This window comes from Protopterus annectens, chromosome 8.part0, assembly GCF_019279795.1.
Source record: "Protopterus annectens isolate FY-2018-M chromosome 8.part0, PAN1.0, whole genome shotgun sequence".
Taxonomy (NCBI): Eukaryota; Metazoa; Chordata; order Ceratodontiformes; family Protopteridae; genus Protopterus; species Protopterus annectens.
This window is the reverse complement of record NC_056741.1, coordinates 95,301,029-95,312,879: the sequence shown is the minus strand read 5'-3', so window position 1 is coordinate 95,312,879 and position 11,851 is coordinate 95,301,029.

Below are 11,851 nucleotides of genomic sequence, written 5' to 3'. Positions count from 1 at the left end.
ACCCCTATATGCTGTTTTTCCCGCAAATTTCTGTGATTGGCCATTTTGGAATTGTATCAACTTTACAGAATCTGCTTTGTCATGCTCCACTTTCTATTCATTCCTATATATATGCTATTACTGCATTTCTAGGTACTGCTGTCATGGCTTAGTGATTCAGTACCTTGACTATTGTGTATGGTATCCTGGGTTCGAATCTGGCCACTACTTTTTATTTTTTATGACTGTCTAGACAGGCTGAGGGGTGTGTCTGAGTAAAGGCAGTTTTGATACAGCTTGCTCAACATTGCCCGGCGGTTAGCTTGTTGGTGCGATGCGCAGCTCTGCGCAAATGGGTGCACTGGTTTATGCCTTATTTGGCTGTCAGCACACATATTACGCTCAGCTCAGCTACAGGCACACAGTTTCAGTGTGTTAAACCAGTGCTCAGCTACGGGCACGAATTTTGCACCCGTTGAACCACTGTTCACCTACGGGCACTCTGACTCAACTTGTTGGACTGTAGCTCAGCTATGGGCACATCTGCATTTTTTTTTTTTATTATCTTAACATTACTTCACAATATATGGCCCATTTCATTACATTTTACATAAAATCTGATTTTAAATGTGTACATATATGTCAGGGACTTGTTTTGTGCTAATTTAAAAAAAAAAAATTGATGTTGTGGGGGATCGAACCATGCCTGTCTGCTCTTCAGCCAACGTCTCTAACGCTACGCTATTGCTTCTTGGCTTACTTTGCATATTTAGTTCTTATATCCTTTTCCACTCACTGCTAACTGCAGCTAAGCTATGGGCACACCCGTGCAAACGAGTGCACTCACGGGCAAACATTTACATGGTTTAAAAAAATAAAAACTATTTTCATTTATATATTTTATGTTCATAGTCTTTGGGGGCATGTGTTGTGTTGTGTTTATTCACATTTCCATGGCCTCTATCGTGGGTGTTTACTTTCGGACATTTTACTCTACTGGGGGCATGTACACTTGCAGGGCTCAGCCTACAGACATGCCCCCTACTGTCTTACATGGACCGTGTAAGCCTTAGGTGTGATTCAGCATGCCTCATGCATATGCATGACATGCTGACATCACACCGTTTCACTGCAGCCTCCGTGTAAGAGTTATAACTCTTACACAGAGGCTTCGTGAATCCTGCCCATGGAGTATTTGCTTTCTAGAAGTCTTTGCTGAAGGATTGTTTGAAATTGCAGATGTTATTTCATTTACAGTAGCATGATCTTAATGTAAAATACAGCCCAGGTGAGGAACTTCACAGCCCAGGTGAGGAACTTTACAGCCCAGGTGAGGAACTTCAAAGTATCAGATAAGCTGAGTACAACATATTTATAAGATACATGGGGGGGAGGCCTATGCTATAGGACTGCAGGACTGCAGCCCCCCACCTGTAAAAACAATAAAATAAATTCCCCACCACTGTAGAAAATAAAAACTAAAATAAAATAAATTTCACAAGTAGTCCCAGAACTCACACATGCATGCTTAGTTCCTGAATGATGTGTTAGGCAGTCCAGACCTCCACACATGCATGCATCATTCCTGAACTCCAGACTGCTCTGTTAGACTGTCTGGATAGGGAAGGCAGGGAACTCCACCCTGAACATAGAAGGCTGTAAACCGCAAATGCCACTCTCCAAAAAAGATGATATAGCTGTATCGTAGAAAACCACTTTAATTGAATAGTAAGAATGAGACAAATAAAAGTTAAAAGTTAAGCACTTTTCGTCCCACCTAGTTGTGGGACTTCTTCAGACAAAGAACCCTACAACAACTACAGTATACATCCTGGTGGAGTGGTGCCACAATTACAAACACCACAGCTGATCTTAATACCCATTGAGCGTTAAGTAGTTTAACAGATAAAACTGTATTTACCATAAAAGGTAAAACCTAATGCTTGTCTGACATCAAAAGGACAAGTCAAAACCATTTAAATGGTATAAATTTTAAAATGTTAAAAACGTTTTTAAACATATATATATATATATATATATATATATATATATATATATATATATTTATATACAGTGACAATAATGGGTCTATAGTAATAAAATTTGAATCCAATAAATACATATAAAATATAAAATGCAGATATTTACAAAAAGCAAAATCCTGTATAACAAACAATAGCTTACTATACCTAGTATATAAAAACTCATGAATCTAGCATGCATGATATGTGTAAAAGGGAAGGAAAAGGGCAAAAAACACAATTCAAACGCCATGGCTAATTGTAATGCTGGTTTACATGAAGTAGTTTAACCTAATGAAAAACCCTGTTATCATTAAGATAGTCAAACCTAGTACTAGTCTAACGTAAACAAAAGCCATTAAAATGGAGTAAGTATTTAAACAAATATTAAAAAGGTTAAAAACTATGACGTGTACCTTGTATATGTTGACGGCTGTGGATCTTTTTTAGTGGAAATAGCTAATCCAACAAGTACATCTAGACCACATATATTTATGATGTGTAAAGACCATATCACACAAACAAGAACTTAGTATATCTAAATACGTATAAAACACATAAATCTGATATACATAATGGGCAGGATTCACAAAGCCTCTGTGTAAGAGTTATAACTCTTACACGGAGGCTGCAGTTAAACGGTGTGATGTCAGCATGTCATGCATATGCATGATGCATGCTGAATCACACCTAAGTCTTACACGGTCCATGTAGGACAGTACGGAGGGCGTGTCCGTAGGCTAAGCCCTACAAGCGGACACGCCCCCAGAAGTCTACAATGGCAGAAAGTAAACACCCACGAGAGAGGCCATGGAAATGTGAAGAAACACACTACACAACACATGCCCCCATAGACCAGCAATATAAAATGTAAAAATGTAAACAGTTGTTCTAAAATGTAAAAATGAAAACTGTTTTTTTTTTCAAACCCCGTAGATGTTTGCTAATGAGTGCGCTCGTGTGCGCGGGCGTGCCCGTAGTGCAGCTGCAGTTAGCAATCAGTTGAAAAGGATATAAGAACTAAATATGCCAAAGTAAGCCAAGAAGTAATAGCATAGTGGTAGAGTGTTCGGCTTAAGAGCAAGCAGGCAAGGTTCGAGCCCAGACAACATCCTTTTTTCTTTTTTTGTAAATAAGCACAAAAAAGGCCCCTGACATTATTGTACACATGTAAAAGTAGTATTTTTGTAAAATGGAATGAAATGGGCCATATAACTTTAAGTAATGCAAGATGAAAATAAATTAGAAATGTACCCATAGCTAAGCTACTGTCAAACAAGGTGAGACAGAGTGCCCGTAGCTGAGTACTGGTTCAAAGGCTGCAAAATGCTTGCCCATAGCTAACCACTGGTTTAACACACTCAAACTGTGTGCAACTAGCTGTGCTCAGCTTAACATGCATGCTAACAGCCAATTAAGGTTTAAACCAGTGCACACCGTTTGCGCGGAGCTATGCACCGCGCCCACAAGCTAACCGCTGGGCAACGTTAAGCAAGCTGTATCAAAACTGCCTTCACACAGACACACCCCTCAGCCTGTCTAGACAGTCATAAAAATTAAAAATCAGTGAGCAGATTCGAACCCAGGATACTATGCACTAGAGTCAAGGTACTAAACCACTAAGCCATAACAGCAGTACCTTGAAGTGCAGAAATAGCATATATATAGCATTTAATCAAAGTGGAGCATGATAAAGCAGTTTCTGTGAAGTTGATACAATTCCAAAATGGCCAATCATAGAAATGTGTGGGAAAATCGGCATATATAAGCCCCATAGGGGGGAATACACAGCACAAACGATTGTAGAACAGACCTGCAGGCAGAATGAGTGGAGTAGGGGAGGGACGTTGCTTTTGAGCACAGCGGTGGGGTGTTGAGGAGTCCAGATACATGGTCTGGCTCCTAGTCCATCATCATGAGGCCCAACTCATGCAGGGCCAGGTCTGATGGGGAGCATACAGGGCGGAGGCATGGGACCAGTTGGCTCATGATCTCACCAGTGCTACTGGGATTCCACGTACTGGTGAGCAGGTCCATCACCACCATGTGGACCTGAAGCGACGCAAACAAGACCAGTTGAACCAATGGATCCAGGAGGCCAGGGATATTCCCAACGCCCCACTACTGAGTAAGTTACATTTTACTATGTGTGTAAGGAATTCAACTAGCTGATACCATGGAGATGTGTATTCCAATATTACTTGTTTTGTATTACAGCTGCTGGTGTCCGCTCTGTGAATCACAGGGCCCATGACAGCAGGCTGGTGCAGCTGCGCCACCATGCAGGTCAGTAACCCCACCTAGTACTTGTAAATAAATATGAAAGTGTGGCAGTTAGTAGAACAGTGCAGTGTAGTCAATCAGTAATAGAATGTGCAAGCAGCAAGTGTAAGTGTGCAGGTATGACTGCATCAAATAACTGTTTAGCAGTATGTAAGTGAAACTGGAAATATAATTAACAAACTTAAACAGTCTTTAATATTGATGTCCCACCATTAGTTAAATTTAGTTCAACCTGCAATAGTCTGAAGAGTACAGTTGCAGAAGCTGAGTTAATCACATGTGAGATATATCCCCTGTTGAAATGCTGAATCATGACAGAAGTGAGACTGCTGGAAAGTGTTTGAATAACCACAGGTCTAATATGTTAACAAAGCTTAGAAGTACCAACCTGAACTGTGAAATAGCAGGATGTGTGAGAGTGAGAGAAAGGGTCATGTATCAACAAATAAAGTAGTAATAACTCTGCAATAAATATACTGCAGTCTGTCAGTACAGAACTAAATGCATGTGGGAATTAAAACTGAACCTCCCAACCTGATTTTAGTGTGTCTGAATCTTGAATGTGTAACCCAAAATCTGTATATGGTGATCACAGTCAACAAATTTCAGATAGTATGAATGATTGTCTGACATACTAAACATCCACAGTTGTCCCCTGCCCTGTCATCAAAATGTAGCCGGATGATGTATCTGATCAAATTCAAAATAACTAGTATAGTGATGTATCTGTAACAGTTCTAGCATGACAGTCAGTTAAGTATCATTTTATAATCATCACCCACAACTTAATAGTGTTTCTATTAGAAATGTATAGGAAATGTATTTGTTATGAATGTGTCAACATTTTCTTTCTCCACCCCACCCTATAACCGCAAATGAAAATTTCACTCTGAACTGGTATGTGTAAATTGTATTACCCATGGACATTTGTCCTGTTGGTTTATAAACTGTCAGCACTGCCAGCAGGAACAGTATCAGGCTGTGCCAGCAGCAGCACAAACCAAAGCCATTGGTAATGCAGACAGCTGCGACAAACACAGGTAATGTATAGTAGCAGGTAATACTTTGCATACTGTAAACCATGACAATGTGTCATATGTCTGTATCTATAGCTATGTCATCCTGCCGGTACATCCTTTGTCACCATTGTCCCTGGGTGATGGACAGTATGCATTGGGCATAGATCAGGGTAATGTGGTACCTGTGGCACATGCATCCCCACAAAGCAGACATGAGCAGGGTCCTCCGATGGTACCACACAGACAGTCGCCCATGGGTTCTCGTGGGGGCATCCGTGGCCGTACTGCCTCTGGCCGACGTGCCCAAGGAGGTATGTCATCCACTGCTATGTTTTGGACTGTTATGCAGGCACAGGCGCATATGGAAAGGTACACCAGACAGGGTCTGAGGGAGCTGAGAGCATGTCGCACAGCCATGACAGACGGCATGCGTGACATTGTGAATGCTATTCGTAATTTCACCGATGTCATTGACACACATTGTGGGAACATACAACAGCTGCTCCACAACCAGATGTCCATGGGCCAGGGTGATGGTGTGCGTTTGCAGCGTCGATGTGGCCGTATGCCAGCAACAGCACCAGCTGGCAGTCGGCATGGATGACAACAGGCCCGCTCACGCACCCCAAGTGCCAGCAGCAGCCCCAGCACTGCTGGGTCAGTGCTGTCATCAGGACGCCCCAGGAGACCATGTGCACGTGGCTCTGGACAGTCCCAACAGGGAACTGTGTCCAGTCAACACACACCCGCTTCCGATGACAGTACCCAGTCTGGATTAGTACCGGATATGGTCCGTAGCACCCCTGCCAGGGACAGGTACCGTGTCCGTGCCCACAGACACTGATCTGGATGACCTGACAGGTGCAGTCTGTGGCTGTCCACAAAACCCTGTACATGGCAGCCATTATGTGGAACTGTGTGCGTGCTTACACACATGTAGAAATTTAACACCTAGGGCAAACACATACACACACACACTGCACCAACACTGGTCCACCCTGTACTGCTGCCCCTCACGAACACACATACACACACATGTCAATTGGTGGTACCAGTGGCTGGCTTGGGCATACCTAACCCACACCCTGTGCATATGATGACACTGTGCCACCTCCTGTATACTACAACATCAGTGCAGGAAAAGGTAAACACGTTGCTGATGCACAGGGTGACTACATAGATGTGTATAAGTAGTAACATGTTGGTAACTGTTCAGTGTTCCACTATGATTGTGTGCATATTCCAGCATTCCTGCTGCAGTAACTGTATGAATGTCCTGAATTGTTATCTGCACCCATACTACTTACCAAAGTGTACCAGCTGCATACCATCACATGCTAGTATTGACTATGGCAATGTGCATCATGTGCTGTATTGTAGATTCAGCTATATGTATCTGTTCTGTCACACATGCAATTACACCAACCCTGCTACCCCCACACATGCACATGCTCACCTGCCATTTCCATGATTTATTACCCTATATAAGTAGCTGTCGACATGTGACAGGTACACATTTGCAAAGTGCACTATTTGGATTACTACCTAGTTCCTCTTCTCTACCTGTACTCATAGGGTGCAGGCAACCTCATTACTTTAAAAGTGTAATGTGCATCAGGTACTGTGGTTCCCTGATCACCACATCCAACATGTTTTCCATACAGAAATGCACACACAGAAACATCCCACATCCACACACTTGCCACATGCAGGTTTCAAAACACTATCTAGGTATGTTCTGGAACATGTGCGTGTTACAGTAGCATGTAGCACTATACTGAGTACTGGCAGTTGTCTGTTGTCATGTTGTTTGTATAGGGTGCTGTCAACATCACTGTTTGTTAAGGGAAATGTGCACCCTGTAGTGTGTAGCTCCAGTTGGCAAAAGGCACATCTCACCCCCAGCATTCTGCGCACACACTAACCCCACTCACGCACATACCTGCCATTTGCAAGTTTCAAACCCCTACCTAACTATGTTATGACACTAGAGACAGCCGCATTAGCAGAGCGCGCTATTTGCATTACTGGGAAAAAAAAAAGCTTTCTAATGCTGTACTTAGAGGGTGCTGACATCATCTGTGTTTAGGAAGAGGGATGTGCACCCTGTAGTGTGTTCTCCCAGTTGGCAAAAGGCACTTTTCCCTCACACTAACACACATACATTCCATTTGCATGATTCAACCCCCTACCTAACTATGTTATGACACTACACACAGACACATTAGCAGAGTGCGCTACACAGATTACTGGGGAACTTTACTTCAAGTAATATAGTTATAGAGTGGTAACATCATCAGTGTTTTGAAAGGGGAATCTGCATCCTGTAGTGTATTTTCACAGTTGCTAATAGGGGCATTACCCACACACACATAGATGTGGTTGATGTTTGCATATGTGGGGGATGCAGTACTCCAGTGTGATTAGTATATGGTTCGATCTCAACAATGAAGGATATACTTCCGGTGGTGAGCATTTTGTACCCATGTTTGTGATGATCAGGTCTACTATATTTTCCACTCTTGTGGGAATGTTGACTACTTGTTCCATAGCTAAAGAGTTTCTGAACTATGGTAACCTTAGAGCTCGGGTATTGTGGCTTGAGTAATGTTCCCAGTCTATGTTTGGGTAGTTGAAGTCACCCAGTATGATGGTGTTTTGAGAGAAATCTATACTGCCCTGTGTCTTCATGAAGGCTGTGTGTGATTCCTGAATTTGAGAGGGTGATCTGTAACATGCTACACACTGTAGGGCTGTTTTGCCTATGGTTAATTGCACCTGGATGGTGTGTGATGCTTCATGCGTTGACACAAACTGGAGGTGTGTGTATCCATGATGGATATGGATACATCCCCTCTTTTTGTGGTACAGTCCGGGTTTGGATGCCGGTACACATGATATGAGGTAAAATCTGAAAGTGCTGGGGTGCTCTCAGGAGCCTTGAAGAAGGTTTCAGTCACCACACAGACATCAATCTTCTCCATACTGAGGAGGGCTTCAAGGGCATGCATCTTGAGATTCAGACTTCTGTCGCTGAGCAGCATTACCCTTATTTTTTATATTATTGTTTTCTACTGCAGAATGTTTAGAATTTAAGCCTTGCATAGAAAAGCCACTATGGGGGTGGCAAGAGCCTTGGCCAATATCCAGAAACCTAGGGGTGACAGGTGCATGACATCCCTTGCAGGGCAGCGTGGATTGTCAAGCATGTCATCCCAGTCAGACAGTCATTGGATCCCCTTAGAATTACAACAGTAATTAAGACAATTATTGAAAATGATCATTTTGTGTCTGTATTGTGGCATCATTCTTGGTGAGGGTAGGATACTGCTCAGGGTCAGGGTCATACCAGCATGGGCTAAATAATCTGAGAGCTCCTCTGTGACTCTTTTCATGTGGTCCAGGGAGGTACATCTCAGGTCGTTCACAACGGCATGGACAATGACTGACTCATACTTGTACTTGCTGTGGAGTGACCTGAGTGCTTGTGTTATGTGGCACATTCTATCACCCGAAAGGCAGCTTACTGTGACCCTCACCTTGCTCAGTCTGGAGAGTGGGATGTCAGTGTGTCTGACTATGGCATCACCTATTATAGGTGTGTCACGCATTGTGTTTGGCCTTAGGGGCTGTGCCTGTTAAGAACACTGACTTTGTGAAGTCTGTGTTGCTTGTGATATGTTTTCGTGTGGGATGTAGCATGTCTGGTCATGTCATTTCTGTCCGTGGTCTGGTTTGTATCACCTTTGGTGACATAGGTATTTATATGTCAGCTGGTGCGCATTTGCAGTGTTACCTACTGGAAGTGGTACAGCTTGTTTGTTGTACAATGGACTACATGCAGCCCTACTTACTGTAGCTATGTTTGCATGCATGTTTCCTTGCAGTTATCCTGGAATACTGATCCCACCTGCCATGCAGAGTTACAGAGCTTCTGTGGACTCCTAGTGACATTTGCATAGCTTACTATATGTATGTTCATGTCTCACTTGACAGAATGTCACTGTTTGTCCTGTTCACATGTACGTTGCCTGTGACACTTTGCATATGACTTACCTGGCATCTGTCAATGTGAGCAGTCGTATATGCCACTGCTAAGTTATCACAGGCACTACACCCTCACATACTCATCTTCTGTTGAACAACCTGCTTTGCTATGGACAGCTTGCAGCTGTCACCCCTGGGCTTTTGGATATTGCCAAAGGCTCTTGCTACCCCCATAGTGCCTGTGTTAGGCAAGACTCAAATAACAAACTCACCTGCATAGGTATCACAAGGGATAAGAAACTAAGAGTAATGCTACTCAACGCCAGGAGTCTAAACCTCAAGATGCACACACTCGAAACATTCCTCAGCATGGAGAACATCGCTATCTGTGCAGTAACAGATACAGGGTTCAGGGCTAACGAGAGCACCCCGGCACTACCAAGTTATACCTCATACCATGCTTTTCATCCCCAAAACTTGGACAAAACTACAAAAAGAGGGTGTGCATTAATATTCATCCAAGATACCCACACCTCCAGGTTGGTGGCAAAGCACCAAACATCAGAGACTATCCATATGCAACTAACAATGGGTAAAACTGCCTTCCAGGTTATAGCCTGCTACAGACCACCCTCCCAAAGCCAAGAACCACACTTGGCCTTCCTGAGAACAGTTGGAAATATGTAGGTCTGTCCATACACCATTATATTGGGTGAGTTAAACTACCCAAACATAGACTGGGAGCATGACTGTAGCTCCAACACCCTAGCCCAAAGAATTTATGAACTAAAATGCTATGGAACAACTTGTTACCATTCCCACAAGAGGGGAAAACATACTGGACCTGATCATCACCAACATGGGCACTCTATGCTCCAGACCAGAAGTGTATCCCTCACTGGTAAGATCAGACCATAAACTAATCTCACTGGATATTCACATCCCATCCCCTCCCCCTGCACAGACAACCACAGTCAACAACTTCTGTAAAGCAAGTTCACACTCCTCAAAAATGATGTGGAAACTTTCAAAGCCACCGGGCCTGTTGAAAATATGGACCAGACTGCAGATACCTGTATAAAGGCATTCTATGGACACCTTCAGGAAGGCATGGATCATGCGATCCCAAATAAAAGCAAGACCCAATCCTCCAAAGGCAGACGTCCTGTCTGGTGGACACCAGCCATAAACAAACTATACAATAGAAGGATGAAGCTACTAAATGATACAACAAAATCCCAAAATGTGAAGGCATCACTGATGAGTATTAGAAGAAAACTACAGCCACTCATAAGATTGTCTAAGGCCATCTTTGAGAGAAAATTTCACAAGACACTAAGGATAATCACAAGGCTTTCTTTAGTTATGTTAGGAACCTGGGTGGTAATTCCCAGATATGCTCAGAGGTAGTCCAAGATGTCAAAAGAAATACCAAACACACAGACATTGCCAACATCCTAGCAGACAGGTTCAGTGCAAACTTCTCCCCCCCTCCACACTGAAAGGGCAGATATTTATCCCAGCAGAGTGCTGCCCCCCCCTGACATCTCGGATGCTCAGGTAAGAGCTCCCCTCTCCAAAGCAATAAACACTGCATCAATGGGACCACACAGTGTCCTGGGCTGTGTCCTACATGAACTCCAAGAAGAGCTACACCCAGACATAACACTACTGTTCAATCCCAGCCTTACTACATGATATGTGGCCAAAGAGTGGCGTAGAGCAACAGTGGTCCCTCTACATTTAGGTGGTGCCTTAACGGATCCTGGACACTATCGCCCCATAAGCCTGACTAGCTTGGTCTGCAAAGCTATGGCAAGGATCATCATGGACCTCATAAATATAGATATTGGGGACCTACAGACACTGCATCATACCCAGTTCAGCTTTGTTAATGGCAGATCCTGCCTCTCAAACCTGGTTGGTTTCTTTGAAACAGTCAACAAGGCCATTGACAAGGGGAAGGTGGTCTACACAGCCTACGTGGACCTTGCAAAAGCCTTTGATACAATACCCCACTCAGGCAATATAGGGAAGCTCACCAGTGTACATGTAACCCCTATGTCACTACATATATTGCACAGTGGCTCAAGGGCAGAACACACATGGTTAGAATTGCTGGAGCCATGTCAGCCTCAAAACCAGTTACAAGTGGTGTCCCACAAGGCTCAGTCCTGGGATCTGTCTTGTTCAGTATATATTTATCGGAGGTACAGGCCAACATGGAAGGACTGTGGCTGAGCAAGTCGCAGATGACTGCAAACTGGACACCATAATCAACTCTCCAGCCAACACAAGCATCCTCCAAAAGGGCCTCATAGAAACAGACAACTTGTGCCAGAGCCATGGCCTCAAGCTGAATGCCAAAAAGTGTATAGTCTTCCCCTTTGGCGAAAACAAAGTGACCACAAAGTACCACATAGGTGGTAATCCATTAAGTACAGAAGAAGGAATTATGGACCTTGGGGGACACAAGTTGATAGCATTCTCTCATTTCACAACCACGTGGCCAAAGTGGTTAGAAAAACATTTTATATAGGCCACCTCATCATGAAGGGATTC